We start from the raw sequence: 19093 nt of genomic DNA, 5'->3' as shown, positions 1-19093 counted from the left end.
TGTAATGTAAGTCACACCAACTTACAGCATCAAAGTATTTACACTTCTCACATGCATCTCATATTCTCTGTTCATGTGAGAGGTTCACTCTCCATGCCCTTGACACAAGCAGCAATCAAAGGGAGAGAACTGCTCTAAGTAGTTCTCCCAAACCTGGTTTTCTTCATGGCAAGTAACTGTCAAGACTTGCTTAAAGTAAAGCCAGGAGAAACACTTAAATTACCAGCTCTAGAAACACATTTCTGAACAAACTGTGGAATTTAATATTTCACTAGTAGGATCTTTCTTTTCAAAAACTTGCACTCAATTTTTAACATGAATGAAAATGTTAGATTCTTTTGAATATCTATTAAAAGCTCAGGCCCTGGAATAAAAGGTTGATATTCTGAGTGAAAGTAATTCACATTAGTCTGGTGCTTGTTTTGCATTATCAATGTACAAAAGCCCCTCCCAGCTCTGCCCCTATCTGCACTGCAGGTCATCTGAATAAATCTTTTGGACATGCATATCTTGAGTCCTTGTGACATTCTGTGGTCACTTACATTATATAAAGCAAGCCCAAAGTTAGCATGAAAATCTTTGGTACAAAAAATGTGAAAAAACAACATCTACTCCAAATCATTTGGAACTGAAGAGATATTTTAAAATTTTGTTTGCTGCAATATACACATGACTTAGGAGCATTAGAGGAAGTACACCACTCTAGAACACCTGTTTCATTCCTTAAGGTATGTAAACATTTCTTCACATTGATAAATTCAAGCTGAAAAAAATTCTTAGAAGCAGGAATGGCAAGGTAAAACACAAAAAGTTTTTCTTAAACTGTCCCAGAAATTTATGAAATTAAATTTAGAAATGAACTTAAAAACTTGAGACAAAAGTAAATGAACTCTAAAATAGATATAATTTTTACTTATGAGCTTTGCTTTATGAGTCTAAGGTCTCAAATTTGTTGAGCAGTTTAAAATAGTCATGTTCCTAATCTAAGAATATTAATCTAAATATATTTTTCTCTACAATCATATACAATAGGCAAACAGTCCAACCTGGATGTGGTATGATCAGTAGAAGGTGAAAGCAGAGAACTAAGGTGACAAAGGTGACAGTATCAGTGCAGCTATAGAGTATACATTCACACAGCTATTTAGGTATGCAAATTCACCGATTTTATTTGTAAATATTGTTTGTAGCACATTGCTTTCAGTCCTTGTGATATGTCTTAATTGCCACTTGAATAAGATAAACTTGGCCCTGCAGCCCTGATTCACCACAACACCCGTGTTCATCTCATTATTGCTGTTAGCGAGAGCACAATGCTCTCATTAAACATTGAGGAAGTTTGGAGACATCCTCGACACTGTGTCACAAAATCAATTTACAAATAACTTCCACTTACCTTCTGTATTAATCAAGCTCCTGGTGCCAAGCACCTCCAGACCAGGAGAGGGAGCCCGTGGATCAAAAACAGAGATTCTTGCATCAATTTAAATTAAGAAATAAGGTTCTCAACTTTGCAACCCCTCTTAGTGAATCAAAGGAATATTCTCTTATTAAATAAGATGTATTTGTTATGAATATATTTGTTCTGGATATTAAAAACATTATCCACATTCCTCTAAAAGTGTGTTCTTATTCGCCTCTTAATTTAGATGAGACAGAGGCAGCTATGAGACTGCACAGATAAAAATTAAAACCAGCTAACAAAATCTGTAACTCTCACTGTTTAAAGGAATCATTCTTGATTGTGTTTCTTGTTTCACTAGTTTTCCAATCCATTTCTTCACTAATATTTTAGCACATCTGCCACCACAGTATCTAGGAACCAGCTATGAGCAAGTTCTGTGCATTGGAGTAGTCAAAGCACCTGCAATATTTATACCTTCTCTCAAGGGCAGCAGTCAGGCTGAAAACAACTGAGAGTTTTCTAGCATCTCAATGCCAACCATTTTTGAGGTAGAGACACTTGGTAGTTCAGGAAAGGATCCAAACACCTTATTTTAATGGATGGTACAAACACTATAAAGATCATCCTCCCACACAATTTTTTAGCACATGTAACACAAAAATTCACAATATGTGACAACCAACAAACAAGGAGGAGAGGGCAGCAGTGAAAGAAAGAACTGTGCTTTTGGATAAGATGAGACAGTCCCTGCCCACAGGTAATTCTACATAAAGAGATTTGTAAGCATCCCTTTGTAAGTGATTCTCCTGAGCAGCAACCAATCCCATTTTGATGAGTGGGATTAAGCAATCCAAAGCAACGAGTTTTGACATCTGCTGTAAACAAAGCAAAGTGGGGTTCACACTTAACACCACAGTAGAGAAGAATCTGCCTTGTTTTGCAGCTTACAAGAGAGAATTAAGGCACCAACATGGAAAAGGAAAGGCAGAACCCACTAGTCTTCTGCTTTTAGTGGAATACTCTGTCACTTAGCAGTGAAGACTGATTACCCAGACCCAGACAGCAGCTGAACACCGGGAGCTGTTCTTTCACAGGTGACCTCCTAGCCCCAGCTTTCATGGTCCACCACTTCTCATCCTAATCATGACACCAGGAGTTCTGCCTCCTCTATATTTTAACTCTATATTTATCTTTTTCTTTCTGTTTCATCTTCCAAAACCATAAAAATCACCCCTGCTGTCACAGCAATCAAGCTCCAACTTAATACTGGAAATAAACTTTTATTTAGCATTCAGAACTGCTTGAAAAATAAGACTAACTTATTTGCTTTCTCTACTGACAATTTGCTTCTCAGTAAAGTAAGCATTCAGCTTGCATGGTTCAATAGCCTATTTTCTTTAAATTTAATTACTAGCACAAGACTAATCGAAAATTCTCATATTTGGAATGGATTTAATGTTTTCCATGGTGATTATGGTTTCTGCAAAGAAGACTCCAAAATCTACTGGGGTTCTGCTGTTCCACACCACAGATAACATTCTGGGATCTTTTTGTTCTCTGACAAAGCATATAAAATGATGTTCTCATTAGAAACTTGCTATTAAAAATCAGGACCAGATTCTAATTCCATTTGTAGGATAAGAAGTCTATTTATATAAAAATAACTGATTTACAATACGTCAGGATACTGAGGATGAAATACCTGTACTGCCAGTTGATACCATTAGGGTTTGGCAGAAAGTCATAAAAACAGAACCTGCTGTTCAAATCTCCATACACAAGCATGATATAGAAAGATTTCCTGGGAAATGCAACAAGAATGCATCAAGGGCTACTGAATTACCTTATTTTTTTAACATAAGAAAAATTTGGGGTTTAGCATCTGGTTTTGCAAGGAGTCACCATTCCCTGGTGTACAAGGGAATAATTAATTTACAGTGAGCTTTGCACCACTCTACCAACACAATTAGTCATGTTGTCCTGTGTTCTGCTTCAAATGCAAAACCATCCCACGTTACTGCCATCTATTAGATGAGCAGCAGTGCAAATCTTTCCTACCAGCTCTTTCCCGATTGCTGGCATAATTAATAAAGAAAAACATTTCCTTTTACACTACAAGTTTTGAATAGACAAAGCTGCAAATTACTTCTATATACTGATATACTTTAACCCTTGTTAGAGCTGATGATCCTCAAGAGGGGTGATGGTTTGGACTTCAACAAGACAAAGAACCTGCAGCCTGTGGTATTATCCAGAGCAGAATGGAAGACAAGAGCAGAATGCAAATGAGCTGCCTTTCCTTAGACAAGAGTTATGGAAATCAGGCTAAATCATATGCAGAATTTTAATTTTTTTAAAGTTAGGTCAGCTTGATGAACAACTAAAATTTAGTGTAAAAAAAAAATTTCAGTGGAATGCAATTTTTTCCTTTTAAAAGAAGAGTGGATTGTTTAAAAATGCCCTAAAATTTTAACCAGGAAAAGTTACAAGCTGGATATAAAAATGTTTTCTTATTTTATTGTACCTTTTAAGGATGTTCAAGATTTTTTTTCCAGTCCTCTTGTTTCCTGGGTAAAATATACTGCATTTAGTGAATCCTTGGCTGTGATGTACCATGGGAGACTGCAGCTCTTTGAGGAACTGAACTCAATCAAAAGAGGAAGAGAATAAGCATTGCAGACCATTTCCAAATCAGCAATCCCTTTCTGTTGAGTGAGATTTGGAGGTTTCAGATGTTTGGTTTTTCAACAAAAATTTGTTCTGTTCTTTGGAAACAGAAATACCTAATGAAGTTTTAAACTTAGTAAAAAACCTAGGTGCTTTCCATTCCATTAGGGGAAAGTACATTACTGCTTTATATTTGCCTCTTGAGGAGCAGCGTGAGCTCCAGGGTTTTTCCATCACTCTCAGAGCCACCTCTGGACACAGAATTTCTGCTCTGGAAGAGCAATGGTGCTAAGCCATTTGTCCAGATGATCCACCTACAGCCACATTCCCCTCCTGAGGAGCAGACTCAGGTGGATCTGAACCACATCCTCTTCACAATCTGGAAAAGTTCTGTGTTACAGCCCAACAATGCCAGTGAGCACAAAGTACAGACAGCAGTGAAAACCAAAGAATGAACTTCATCCTTCAACTTAGCATTTGGTTTCAGTATAACCAATATAGGTTAGAAAAAGCATCCAGTAACTATTTGTGTATTCTGCATTTTGAGTCAGAGTCTGCTGACTGACAACTGCAGCGAGGCTTCCCTTGGCTCCCTGCTGGGCACAACGGTGACAGCTGAGTGTCAAGTTTAATGTCCAAAACACAGAGCCAGAAATGGAACTGCCTCAACACCAATCATTTATTTCATTTCTTCACATCAGGAGTTTGGAGGTTTGGTTTTGCTGTTCAGTTTCCATAAGGAAAAACCGTAAATCTATGAATTTGCGTAATGCACTTACAGCTTTGTTAGGGGCCAAACACATTTTACCCTTGGGAATGTTGTGGAAGTTCCATGGTTCACAGCTGCAGTGAAAAAGTAACTTCATTTTTGTTAAATTGGCAAGAAATTATTTATTTGGATATGTGAAAAGTAAATACCACATGCCTATTCATTGTCCTTGAGATTTAGAATATTGAAGCCTTACTTCATTAAATGAGTAGCAAAAATTGCACATAGTTCCTAGACCAGGAATCCATGTCAGTTCAAAGCTAAAACAACTGAAGTAAGATTGTGTAATCTAGGCAGTGTCTTCCCATGTGGAAAGCAATAAGGGCCTTGTTCAGAACCTGAAAACCATATTTTAATAAAATTATTTTTCTTACATAGCAATCTTTCTGTGTTTTTTTCAGTCAACTGTCAACAAAATATCCCTTCATTATTCCCACACAGATAAGAAATTAAATACCAGTGAAACAGATTAAAAATATAAAAAATGTAATGCAACTGATTAAGGATACAGAAAACATAACTTGTATGATTCCTCTTCAGAACAAAATGTTAAACACTTTGCACACAAATACAGAATTTCAAATTCTTATTCTTAGTTTTATGCATAAAAGAGGTGGTAATTTTGTTTGCTTCCTTATATGCAAATGCTACCAGAATCATGAAAAAAACCCTTGCAATGACAATATATGGCAGAAGGAAAAAAAATTCAACAGCCACCATTTTATATGCATAATGATAATGTGCAAAAGAATATTTTTTATTTGAACTGCATTCAATCAGGAAATTAAATCAGAATTATGGATTTAAGAGAAAACAAGGCTGGTTAGAAAACAAACTGGTTGGAGTATTTATTTTACAAGTTATTTTGTAAATGATCTAAACATGGTCTTAACCAAAAAAAACCAACCAAACAAAAAGGTATTAAATTCTTTCACTAGTCTTATGAAGTACCTGCTGCACAGATTATGAGGTTGGGAAGCAAGAGCAACAGAAAAGAGAAAAGGCACCTCCACACCAACCCCATAAACCTGTTCTTGCTGTAAGGAAAGTGATGCTGTTTTGTGAAAATATGCAAGTTATTGGAGCTTATTCTTTAAGGTGAAAAAAGAAGCAGTAAGAACAGAATGAGGCTCAAAAAAAGCCTGACTCAGACATTAAGTGGAATATCATCATTCCATTATATGTGGGTAATTGAACCACTTCCTTTAAGCATAAGAAGTGATTCAATACATGAAGCTGTATTCTAAAACCTTGGGGTGATGTGCCAGTATGCATGAAGGAAGCAAAATATTCCCACAAAATTCTAATAACACATATTCATTAAAAAAAAAAAACAAAAACGTCAAGCTCAAGTAATATTTTTGCTTTGGCTCTGTCAAGGATGAAAAATGAGGTACTTGAAACAGTAGAGGGCCCAACTGTTCTTAACTTCCTTTCCCCATGAGGCAAAACACAGTGAAGTCTTGCCAGGAAACCTTTTTAATATGTGATTTTTTCCATCCTTACTTATGTACATAAACAATATTTTAGTAGCTGTCTGCGTTGCGAAGTTAAATTTATTCCAACACTGTTTCCATACCATTTGCAGCACAAGCAAATTCATCATTCTCCTCACGGCCACAGTGACCAGAGGCACCTTTCTGGGGAGCCTGGCAGGGGCAGCAGTGCAGCTGTGCCAGGGTGAGGAGGGCAGCGGCACTGGAGGGTGCCCACAGCCAGCCCAGCTCTGCCCACTCACCCTGCACCAGACAGCTGGCACGAGGAGGAGCTGGGCAGCCCTCACGGCACACACAGCTCTGCAGAGCATCAGCACAAGAGGAAATGAAACCCTCCAACAGAGCACCACGGGGGTTTGACATGCCAGGGTCCTTAAATGTTCACTCAGGGAAGGGTTTTGGTTACTCCAAAAGGTAACTACTAAATGCTTACTACACTTGGACAGGTCTGTTCCTGTGATTTGATGAGATGACTTTTAGAAACAAATTCTGCCCATAATCCAAACTGAACTGGAATCAGCACAGAACTGGAGTATTTAATCTAAATTTCACAACGAGAAAAAGCAAGGGTGAAACAACTCATGCAGGACTGTGACATCCTCTTCCTACAGGGAGTCAGCACATATCATCATAAGGCCCTATTTTAGTAACTCAGAGCATTCATAAAAGTTCACATGGTGGAAGAAACTGGTTTTTTAATTTAGTGATTCTTACTAAAATATTTACGTGAATGAGATGAATGCTAAAAAAGAACTAGAAAAAAGGATTTGGCAAATTTATTTTGAAAGTAAGAGGGGCCTAGGATGTAGAGACATAATCTGAAATTAGCAGCAAAAAAGGAAAAAGGAAACTCCTGACAGAGACTGCACTTTCCCTCACACCAGCACAACCATGCAGCAATTTTGCCAAATCAAAAGCTAGTTAAACGATGATGAATATGGTAAAAGGAGATTGTTTAGCACCAAAGTGAAAAGATGGCTCCTTTGTGAGAGATGCTCCATGTTGAACTGCTAAAAGCAGAACAGAGAACCTGTCCTTTCATCTTTCCCAGCCACCTCTGCTCAGGAGTCTCCTTCCATCAGCAAAAATTCCCATAATCAGAATTTTAAAATTCTGACATTAAACTAGACTTAGGTTCTCTGGTATGTGCTTTGGAGCTGCAGAAACTATAAAAGACCTCAACAGGATGAAACTGATCCTTATTAAAAGAGAAAAGCTTTTGTAGACCTCAAGGCTGTGGATCAGGAAAAGACTGGGAAGAAAATTCATGTAGAAGACTCAAGCTAACCTCAAAAGATTTCTCTCCCCCTCTACAAGGAGAGAAGTTTGGTCTTCTGACATTGACAGAGCTTGTGAGCTCTCAAGTAAGGTTACAGAGAGGGAATGATTTCACTGAAGAAGGGATTGGTGTTAATACATGGGAAGAAGCAGCTGCTGCTGCTAGCTGTGCTGGAAGGTCTCTTCCTCACTGCTTGGGAGCAAACAGAATGGATTTTTTCACTGCAAAGCCACCAATTTTCTGCCAGAAGGGACCCTGTGGCTCACAAGTCATGCTTGTTTACATATTCTTTAAAATCTGCTCTGATTTACTCTGTACAGATAGTGATAGGCTCTGCATTTTCCATTTCCTATCCTGTCAAGGCTGCAAAGCCTTTGGAACAACCCACCCAAACAGACAGTCCTCTCCTAAACATGCTCTTTAAAGATTTATTTCTAATTTTTTTACTGACTTATTTTCTTTAAACTGAAAAAGGGGAATAAAAATAAAAGCCAGAACCTTGTGGGAAGCTTTTCTGAAATGTACTTCCAGAAGCCCTGCTGTGCTGGCTCAGCAGCTGGCTCATTTGAATTCCAGGTATGCACTGTACAGGGTTTTTTGGAAATGCTGGCTAATCAGAAAAGCAATGCTCCCCTTGGATCATAAAGCTGGCTTTATGGTCTTTTTGAAGACCATAAAACTGGCTCAGTTAACACATATGAATTCCTACCTGGTGTTGTAGTATCCAATCCCATTGTCACAGGCCAAGCTACGCTGTTGCATCAGGATACTTAAGGGCTTAAAGCTGCCATTCAGCTGGAAAGCTTATTGAAATAATTAAGAGACCAAAGTATGCATATTCCTATGAATAATCATAAAAACAGCAAGAAAAACCTTTTTATTTAAAATAAAATTACGTTTCTTCACTATGGTGTCATTTAACTACAACTGCTTAAACAAGACCAGACCATTTGGGATCACATCCTTTCTCCACATGGATTTTCTCTGACCCACTGGTTTTCACAGGAACCAATCAAGGTTCCCTCAGAACAAACCTCCACGCCTAAGCAGTGAATGCACAATGCACTTCTCTGATGCTGGAATGCTTTGTCTCTGGCCTGGTGCCCAGTCCCAGCACGTCAGAGGAAGGATTGTGCCTGGTTCTGACACCACACCAGGCTCACCACTCCCCACGCCCCAGGAGCAGCACAAGCACAGCACAACAGAAGCTTGTGACACGTGCTGCTTATGGGATAGAAATATACTTGCAGAGGAAAGCTGTTGTGCTAAGGAGAGAGAATACTAGAGCTGAGCTCACTGTCTGGAGGAAAAAAAAAGTATCATGAAAATTCTTTTTCTCATCTAAAAAACCAGGGGAGGTAACATACACTGAGACCTATACATGAAGCCTGGTACTCAGCATCACAGAACAGCACGACATTCGAATCTGATCTAGAAGTTTTCCAGCTCCTTATTTTGCCAATTAAGGTCTTGGTCTTGTAATAATCTCAATTTTGAATGGATTTGTGAAGCCACATGGAGCTCAGTGATGCAGTGGGTATTTTGTCAAGTTTTTAAAGTGACAATCTGCAGAAAAGGAAGGCTGCCAGTCACACTGCCATTTGAAGAATGTGCAGGTTCAGGTGGTACAATGTTTCTGAAACAGTGAGGGCATTAATAATGAGCTCCAGTTGTGATGGCTATATAGATAGATAAGAGTACTCTTCTTGGATGTCTAAATATCCAGCTGATTCCTACACTGAACCTTATCAGAAATCCCAAATCAAATCCCTTTAAAAAATGTCTAACCTTATCACTTAAAATCCATTTCAAGTGATACAGTTGGAAGTGTGCCTCCTTCAACAAAACACAGCATGATGCTTGCGGTATTCACTCCAAACAGCAGTATTTTGCTGCTACAAAAGAAAATAGTTTTATACTATCCTTCTGAATCACAGGCACAGAACAAGCAAGAAAAATGAAAAATGGAAGTACAGAAATATTTTCTTCCTATAAATGGGGGAAATGTCAGCCTACGTCTGATGGAGAGAGAGTGGCTGTAAAAGCAGCTGAGACATTTTAAGTTGGGTCAGTGCAGAATCCCAGGGAGTTATGCATTCTCACCAGAGGATGGTAAGATCTGTGGGAGGACTGGCTGAACAGAACCTGCATCCTCCAGTGCAGCCTAGAGAGCCAGCACACCTCACTCAGAGCACTTTGGAAATTTCCAGTGAATTCTTTGCGGAAACATCTACCCATTGTCCTGACACTTTCTTCACCTATTTCCTAGCAAACCCATTGAAAGGAAGGGGTTCACTGCCCTGACACCATGAGGTACATGCCCAAACATTGAGATCAGAAATGGGTTTTGAAAGAGTACAGAATGTTGGGATGATAAAATTTTTCAAAAATTGGAAGCTGTGATTTAACCATTTATCACTCATTTAGCAGTTGTGGCCTTAAGCAGATGGCAGCCTGAGTTTTCACTTTGCTTATTTAAATGAAGATGAAAGCTGGTCTGTCTCAGCTGGGAGGGGCAGCAGCACTGCCAGCTTCAGCGAACCATCTTGTTTGCTCTGACATTGGTGCACTGGGTAACTTTGTCCATGACTTCTGAGCTGGCAAAAGCACCAAGCAGGAGGCACTAGGCTGTAGTCACCTCCTGTCTCCAGTTAAACCTTACACTGCCTGCAGGGCACTGCAGTGGCAGATCCTGCTCTTGGCAGCCCTGCTTTAGGGCAAAATGGAGCTGCTGCAACTGATCCTCTCTGCTCACTGGAGAAAGGAGCTGAGAGGACTCAGTGTTCGGGGAACATACTGCCTGCAGCTCCAACATGAACTGAGGGGGCTTGCACTGAAATAATTAGTGAATTGTGAGTGAATTACAGTAAATTCTCAAATGATTTGAGCTACTTAACACCTGTATATCATGCTCCATTTTTTTTTCCCAGAAAAACAGAAAAAAAAGCAATCCAGAGAGAGAAACAGGTAACTAAATAAATAGGATACAGAAATTAAAAAAAGAAAATTTGCACAGATATATGAGAATGAGCTTCAGTACCATTGGTAGTCAATAATGAGAGACAGGAGGGGGAAGATTGGAGTAACAATTTCTTATGCTCTGTTCCCAGTACATTGAAGTCCATAGAAATGCATGGCCTGAAATATTGATGACATGAAGGCTCAAAAATGATGGGGCATCAGATACTACAACAGTGAAATGACAATTTTAATCTTTAACATGACAACTCTGCTATTACAAGGTATTTTGGGGGTAAATTTGAAAGACCTCACTGAAATAGAAGAAAGGGAGATACTACACCAATGAAACTTGGACAATCAACTATGCAAGTTATCAGAGAGAAAAATCAACCTCTCAACCCTGTAGGCACAGCTGATCTCTTGGAGTATGTGAGGAATGCAGATGAGCAGCACAATGTTATCATCAAGCTATTTAAAAGGCCACAAGAGCAACAAAACCATGAGAACATTAGCAAGAAGAAGATACTATAAAGCAGAAGTGGTAGGAAGCTGCACCAAAAGTACATTTTACTGAAAGTAAATGTAGTCCAGTGAAGAGATGACTTTAGTAGCAAACAAGTGTTTCACTACCCTTAGTTTTCAGCTACATTCACTGGTCTGAATTTTTTTATGGAATATGGTATTGCAGAGTTTTCATGAAAAAACCCATTAAACAAACAAAAGAATATTTTCCCTGGGTACAGTTTAAACTGCTCTGAACTGCTGAGCAGCTGATAAAGTGATATGATGCAGTGAGGTCAGCAGGGCCTCATCCCCACCCTCCCTTTGCAAGAGGAAGGAGGAATGCTAACATACTGCAATGAGCTGGCTCAGCAGCATAGCAATATCATCAACCACAAATCTCACTCATCAGACCAGGGCAGATTATCCCAAAATGCACAGCATCTCCAACATCCAAATTATTAAGGTCTTTTTTTAAGTAATTAGGGCAATATGTTTTATGGATGCATACCAAGATGAGATGTGAAGGATACTTAAAGAATTGATAAAATCCTTGGCTGCTTTTCCTCTGATTTTCATGAAGGGCCAATTCAGAGATACAAAGTTTATGTACTTTTGTTTCTCTTATGAGAACAGCACAACTACCAGCTATTATAATACAATCACACTCAGGATATATAGGTTGAAAATGCAAATATAATCTGTTCTAAGATGAAAATGAGTTATAATTTTAATAACACCATTTTGAAAAAGAAGTAGATTTAGAATATTTTAAAATATCTGTGAAAGGAAGCAGGCATTATTCTAAAGTAATAAACCCCTCTTTATAATGTAATAAAGTTTAATCAAATTGAAAGCTTACAAAGTCAACTGATTTCTCACCTATTAAAAAATACAAAAGTCCAACTGCAATCTTCCAATGTTTTAAGTCAGATGCTAAAAATCTTCTTTGATTTGTACTCATCAGGGTAATCATATTTATGTGAGAACATACCTGCTGTAGCACACTACATTTTCTGCTAAATATTTACCTTATGCTGTTCTGCTCCATCACCAACAGGTCTGAGAATTTGCACTGCAGCCATTTGGGTCCTATTCTGCCCTGAGAAAGCACTGTGAAGAACTCTCACTACAGTGTCACAAAATATATTGTTGGCTTTCTGTGATGTACTTGGGAACAGACCTCGGTTGCCAGAAATACAGCTGCACAGTGATATACATGCACACTCTAAGGACAAACAGCAAGCACAGAACATTTCTCTTCCTGCAACTGACAGTTGGAGATTCCTGCTCTGCTTTAGCCTCCGAATCACCTTAAACTCAGAGCTTAGAAGATTGTGGAAGGGAGAACCAAAGCAAAAGAACAAAACATAATACTGCACTGCTCATAACCTGCTCTGTTTATTTCACACTCATTTGAGAATACCAATTGCATTAAGATCCTAGTCAGGTAATTCTCCTATACTCAGGATCTTCTGAAGACTTTCTTTTTTTTCACATTTTCATATGTAGCAGAATACATTTAATTTCCCTTTCTTTTCCCTTTTCCTACTTATTAATACTGATTTTGTCAGTAGGATTTTCTTTTCTCAGTCTCATAAGAAGTGGCAACACACAAATAGTGGACACACAGAAATTGTGTGACAGCATTTTTATATGTATAATTAAAACCTGGATGAGGTTGTAAAAATTTTTCAACATATGAAAATTTTAAGCCGAAGTTATTGAACCATAGCCATTTAATGAAATAGAAAAGCAGCCATCCTAATCAAGGTGTACTAATGTTTGCCCCTTGAAAACTTGAAGCTTCCTGAAATCACTAAGCTTACCTCAAAATTTGCATTGAGCTCACTATGGATCAGCAGCTTGTGAAAATGAGAATTGAAGACAATCTTATGGCAAATGCTCAGCATCTTGCTAAATTAATACCTAGTTTTGGGCATTGATAATGGAAACATTGAAATAGGTAATAAAGCCTAACTTTACTCAAATTAGGCTTACTGCAAATGGTACCTCAAAGTGTGTGCATGGGCTGAAGGGGCAGTTTTCCCCAGACACCATGACAGAGAGAACCATTTACTTTTAGTAGCTCTAAGGAGGACAGAAGAAATTGGCTATTATTCTTGAAGTCTATAAAGAAACGTGTGTCAACAGGCAAGACATATCAATCTCTGATTCTCATAACCCATCTCCAAAATCACCATGTAAAACAGCCTCACATTGATTTTTAGACATTTTTAACCTTAAGGATGTTTCAACTTCTGCTACAGATCATAAACAACAGTTTTGGCCATCAAGATGCTACACAGAAAACTCACTTTTGACAAGCAGTGTGCAATTCAGACACAAGTGAAAGAAGAAAGGGAAAAGGGAAGATTCAAGTGCAATGAATATTGTTTCTTTGCAAAGATGTAGATTTACACCAGGTACTGATTTGCACCAGCTGAGTCTCATCACATTTTTTTTAATGTATTGTCTGTAAACACCATCTCAAAGGCTAGAGGCAAGTCTGGAAAAGAAACAATGCTTCCTTATAATTATAGCCCATTTCTCATTCAGCAAGTGAAATACGACAGAAAGTAAACATTCTGATTCCAAAGAAAACCACAAAGCCATTGTTTTCCACTGAACCATGCCTTAATTTGTTTTCTTTTTCTGATAGCCAATAACTCCTCATGTTTTGCACTACCAAGATGATAATAACCCACACTCTTGCAATGCCAGCCCAGCCATGCTCAGGGTTTTGCTCAGAATTTACCAGGCTGGACAGGAACATCTTGCAGGCAGATGACACCTATGTGCATGAGGGTGTGTGACTGGCTGGCCTGAAATCCAGCCAACCCTCAAAGCAAAAAGATGGGCTTACACATTAATTTATTATTTCCTCTCCTTTTCTTCTGTTCTGCTGCCAGCTGGTAGCTCCCCTGGAAAGTGTCCATGATACACTGGTGGGTGTTTTTATGACTTTAAACATAGATAAATGTGAGATTGAGTGCCCCAATTTCTAAAAGAAATGTTAGCAGAGTGTGAGATACATATTTTTTAAAGTCTCCTTTCCTAACACACATAGGCAATACTCCTGCAGAAAGTGTCCTATGTTTTTACAAGATTGCTGGTTTTAAATCCTAGGCCAAGTTTGTTTTCCCAGGACCATATGGGTTTAATGGTATAAGGCAAAAACAGCACAGACTATTGATACTCAGACATGGTGAGGATGGGAGCTCTGCACAAAAAGTGAATGCAAATTAGCATAATTTACCTTGTGCCCTGTTATATGGGAAAAACTCTACTCACACAGTAATAGACAAAACAATATAGCGCAATCAGAGATCAAAAACCGAGCTGAAACTCCAAAAAGAAATCTGAAATATTACCAGAATCCTTTACAAAGCATGAACACATAGAAGATTTTACTTTGTTTTTTAAAGTTCATTTCAAAGGTTAATTTCACTCATACTTGCCTAGTTTAGAATTACTTTCATTTGAAGTTTGGCATAAGACATAAAGCCCAGAGAGGAACCTTGTAAAAGTGGTATCAGTGCAAAACCTGCAGGCAAGTATAGTAAAATACTGAGTAAGTGCTAACAGCTTCAAAGAGAAGACCCACAGGTAGAGAATCCTGCTATTTATGTAATTAATTTTCAGTGGTGCTGAAAAGAAGTAAAATATTTTTCATCTTGTTGTCATAATGCAAAGGAGAGGTAGATTTATTAGCAGGATTGCACTTCTCTACTTACATATTGTGTTAGATAGAAGTCAGCAGCATGTTTCTAATTAATTAGTTTCAAACCCCCCCTCATTTTCCTCATGAAGTCATTGGTGGGAAGCAAATGGAAAGACATGGGAGGAAAACACAAACTTTGCCCTCTAAGCAAGAACAATATTACATTTATATTACAATAGATTCATCCAACCAGAAGAATAGATGGCACCATAGACACTCTGCCTACACAACACAAAATTTCAGCCCACGTTCAGCCTCACAGTTACATGTATTCCATCAGAGATGAATGACCTGTGTTTTAGAGCCAAAGTATTTACTGAGTGAAAGAAAAACATATTTTAAATAATGAAATGGGAAAAAAGACCAATAGATTTGACTAAGTAGCTGATTACACAGATGAACTTCAAAATCCAATGGTTTAAAGTACTCTTCCCTTGGGTTTAGCATTGCTAGCTTCCCAAAAGATGCTACTAATACAATGTACCAGAAAGCACATTTTCTTTGGGTCCATCATAAGCTTAAAAGCTCTCAAAAAGCATTATCCCAGGCTTCAGAGGATGTCAGTGACATGAAGCAAACCTTCAGATACAGAACTACAGGAAGTAAGCTTTGCAGCTTCACTAATGCCTGTTAACATCAGACGTGGAGGAAACACTACTAGCTTGCATTCAGGCTTGTATATCACAAGTATATGTGCAAATATGTATAAAAATAATATTGCTAGCCTTTAAGATCTTCAATAATGGGAGAAGCATTTCCATTCCCATTGAAATGAAAATGTAATTTTCCATAGCTATCTGAAATGGCAAACTCTTGTGTTTTGCTGCACAGCTCCATGTGGAAATCTGGCATTTCTAGTGCTGCCCTTTGGCAGATGAGGCTGCTGAGCTCAATGCATACTGCTCCCTTTTAATTACTTTTTAGTACTGTGTGTTATGATACCAAACAGAGCAACAGCATCCAATATCAGAGAGGAGTCCTCAGCTTATTCAATATGTGTGTCAGGAAATAGAGAAGCTCTGGCTGCCACTTCCCACTCCTGCTGTGACACCCTACCTGCAGTGTGATGCTGCTGCGGTGCACATGCTTCCCACAACCATGTTTGCAGAGAGAATATCCATTTTCAGACAAACCAGCCTTTAAATGCCATTGTCCTGCCTGTGCAGAGAGCTACAAAGTACCAGGAGAGCTCTTTGTATATTATTCTTGCAGTGAAATCTAATTTGCAGTGTAGTGGCACCAAGGCTAAAGTTCAGGCGATGCACAGATTATTCCCTTATGGGGAAGGCTTCAGAGCCTGGGAGGAAAATTCACTTTGATCAATTGTGGCTCTCAGAAAGCTCCTGTAAGATAGAAAAGACAGAAAGACAGAAATACCTTCCCACTTAAAAAAAAATAAATCTCTGCCAAAGAAAAATTTAGCTAACACAAGAGATTCAACTCTGGTCTGTTTTGAATCTGTTAAGAGCAGCAAGTATAAAAGCACATGTTTATATAAAAATCAGAGCTGTAACCAAGTTGATATCTCCAGCGTGGCATGCACAAGCATACTTCAGGCTGCTCAGCGTAATCAGCTTTAACACTCAACTAATTCATACTGATCATCACCAGATCCAAGGAGCTGTCAATTTTTCCATGGTATGGGGCTAGCTTGAAGGCATTTGGTGCAGCTTGAACATCTAGACATAACTAAATTTTATATTTACAATGGCACATTCTCCTTGATGTGAAAACCTCAAAGTTTGCGTATAGAGATATGTATGCTAACAAATGATGAACAGGAATAAACTACTGATAAAGATCTTAGCTATTCCTTATCAGAAGCCAAATGCTATTTCCCAATTTTGTGTAATTTTATTTTGAATCAACACATTGCCACACATTTTTCCTATTCTCATGATTTTACTGCTCAATGTGCACTTGATCAAAGTTTCATCCTGTCTTGTGCACCTATTGCAAGACGAAATAGAAATGCTAAGATTGCCACTTCATGTCTTCAGTCCATCAGACCTAGCACCTTGCAACAAAAACCCAAGCTGCTTGTCTCAGAGAATGGCAAAGCAAAAAGTCTGCAGGAAATGATGATGACACATCAATCGTTTAATACTTTGAGGCAAGGGACTTGTTAGTTCTTACAGGCTGTAATAGCAAAAACCAGTGACAGAGCAAAAGGAAATGGCCTCAAGCTGCGCCCAAGGAGGTTAAAGCTGGACATCAGCAAGAATTTCTTCACTGAAATTGTTGTCAAGCATTGGAACTGGCTGTCCAGGGAGGTTCTGGAGTTGCCATCCCTGGAAGGGTTCAGGAAATGACTGGACAGGGCATTTAATGGTTTTGTTTAGTTGACAAGGTGGTATTCAGTCAAAGGCTAGACTCAACCTTAATGATTTTATGATTAAATTCTATGATACTACACTTTCCTCTCTTATTTTCTATGACACATTTCAACCCAGAAAGTAACCCCAGTTTCAACATGCAGGAAAAAAGCAGGACCGAAAATGTAATCATATACTACATGATTAAACCAAAACACCTCTGCATTAAGGCACTTTATTCACTGTTAAACCTCTCTGGGAAAGCAACCTGCTTATACATGTGAGTCCCATTTGGTAAGCACAGTTTTTTTAAAAGAGCTTATCAACACTTTTAATTTTAGGCAGAAAAAAGAATTTGCATTATCAGATCCAAAGTGTAACAATAACAACTTGCAGCTGCTTATTTATCAACATCTCCAAGTGCTGGTCTGATTCTGAGAACAGATCCTGTGTATAAACCCTTGCTATTTTACTGAGGCCTGTGGTTGTAATAGAACCTGAGTACGCTTATTAAAAACAGCTGCTGTAACAGAAATAGAGAATCAGGGTGTATTACCTTTCAAAAACCCCCAAATTGAATCAATAGAAGTCAGGAGAGACAAGCTTAAAGAGCAAAGTCCTTTAAACAAAACTGAAAGATCAACCGCTGTTCTCAATCTACTACAAACAATCACTTAATTAAGCTGTTATGAAACGTAAATAAACACCATTCATAATGAGGAACAAACATATGTGGTGTGTTGTGTTGCATCTATTTTTGCTATGTAGATATGTGAAGAAGCCAGCAGTAGAGATACACAAAAACATTTAGAGAATCTCTCTGACTTCAACTTCATAATCGTCAAAAGAACACACATAAAATGTATTTTAATTTCATTTACATAATAATGGCCTCTAAACAATAGGAAATCAAACAGCCATTTAAGATTTTTAAAATGTTATTCATGTTAAATTTCATTCATTTTTCTTGGCTACTATTTCTTATATTTTTTCCAGTTTTCCTACTACAATGTAACCAATTCCCTAAGAGCTGCAACCTGGCTCCTAACACACTAAGGACATGTACCTATGACTAGCAACAGCAGATACGACAAAGATTAATGTTCCTTTTTGTTCCAAGTTGTGTACAAGGTGTGAACAACGGGATTACTGGATCAGAGTGAAGGTGGGCTGTGCCTTCCACCATTTTCAGAAGAGAGCTCTCTGTTATAAGGCAACTCTCACTGGTGGATGCTGAAAACGTGAACTTTGGGAACTCTGTCTGCAAAAGGCTTTTTATGGCTGATGTGTTTCTTTCACAGCAGTGCAAGCGCTCACTGTGTGGGAGTCAATCATATTGGTTATCTGGTAAAACAACCTGATTCCTTTTCTCCTTCAGTGCTATTAACTACCCTACTATCTATGATTCACTGGAGAATTAATGAATTAAATCCCTCTGTTCAAATACAAAACCAAACAAGAATAATCCTCTGGCTTGTAACTTTTAAATAGATAACTTCAAGCCTTAATGATGCTTAGAGTACATTAGGAAGGCACCCATTGAAACTATTTAGCTAATGGTAACTAGATACTACCATTAGAAAGCCTAATTAATTGGTATTTAAAATTAACTCTGATTTGCCATGGACCATAAAACATCCTGACCAAAATTTTATTTATTTATTTGATGGCTTGCAAAAGATCAAATTAAAGAAAGTATGAATAAATTATCACTTGTTATTTCAACACTCTTCTCAGTATTTGCAATTGCAGTTTAAAAACAAAATTTAAAATAATTGGCAGGACTCAAAATTCATCCTAGATTGCATTAATCTTGACATTTTTACATTCAAATAGTTGTGAGGATAGAGGTAAAAAATAGAAGTACATAAAAGGTTTACAGAAGGCATACAAAAATAGATTTATATGATACACCCATCACTATCACTTTTTTGCACTATATCTTACAATCTCATACAATAAATTGCAAATAAGAT

General features: G+C 38.0%; 1 protein-coding gene across 2 annotated transcripts in view; it reads right to left on the bottom strand.

Moving 5' to 3' along the window:
• CDK14 (cyclin dependent kinase 14) overlaps positions 1-19093 on the bottom strand; it is a 310857-nt gene that overhangs the window by 100698 nt on the left and 191066 nt on the right. The window lies entirely within an intron of this gene.

Source organism: Ammospiza caudacuta, chromosome 1, assembly GCF_027887145.1.
Source record: "Ammospiza caudacuta isolate bAmmCau1 chromosome 1, bAmmCau1.pri, whole genome shotgun sequence".
Classification (NCBI taxonomy): Eukaryota; Metazoa; Chordata; class Aves; order Passeriformes; family Passerellidae; genus Ammospiza; species Ammospiza caudacuta.
Note: the sequence above shows the minus strand (reverse complement) of the source record. Positions and strands in the feature narration are given on the sequence as shown.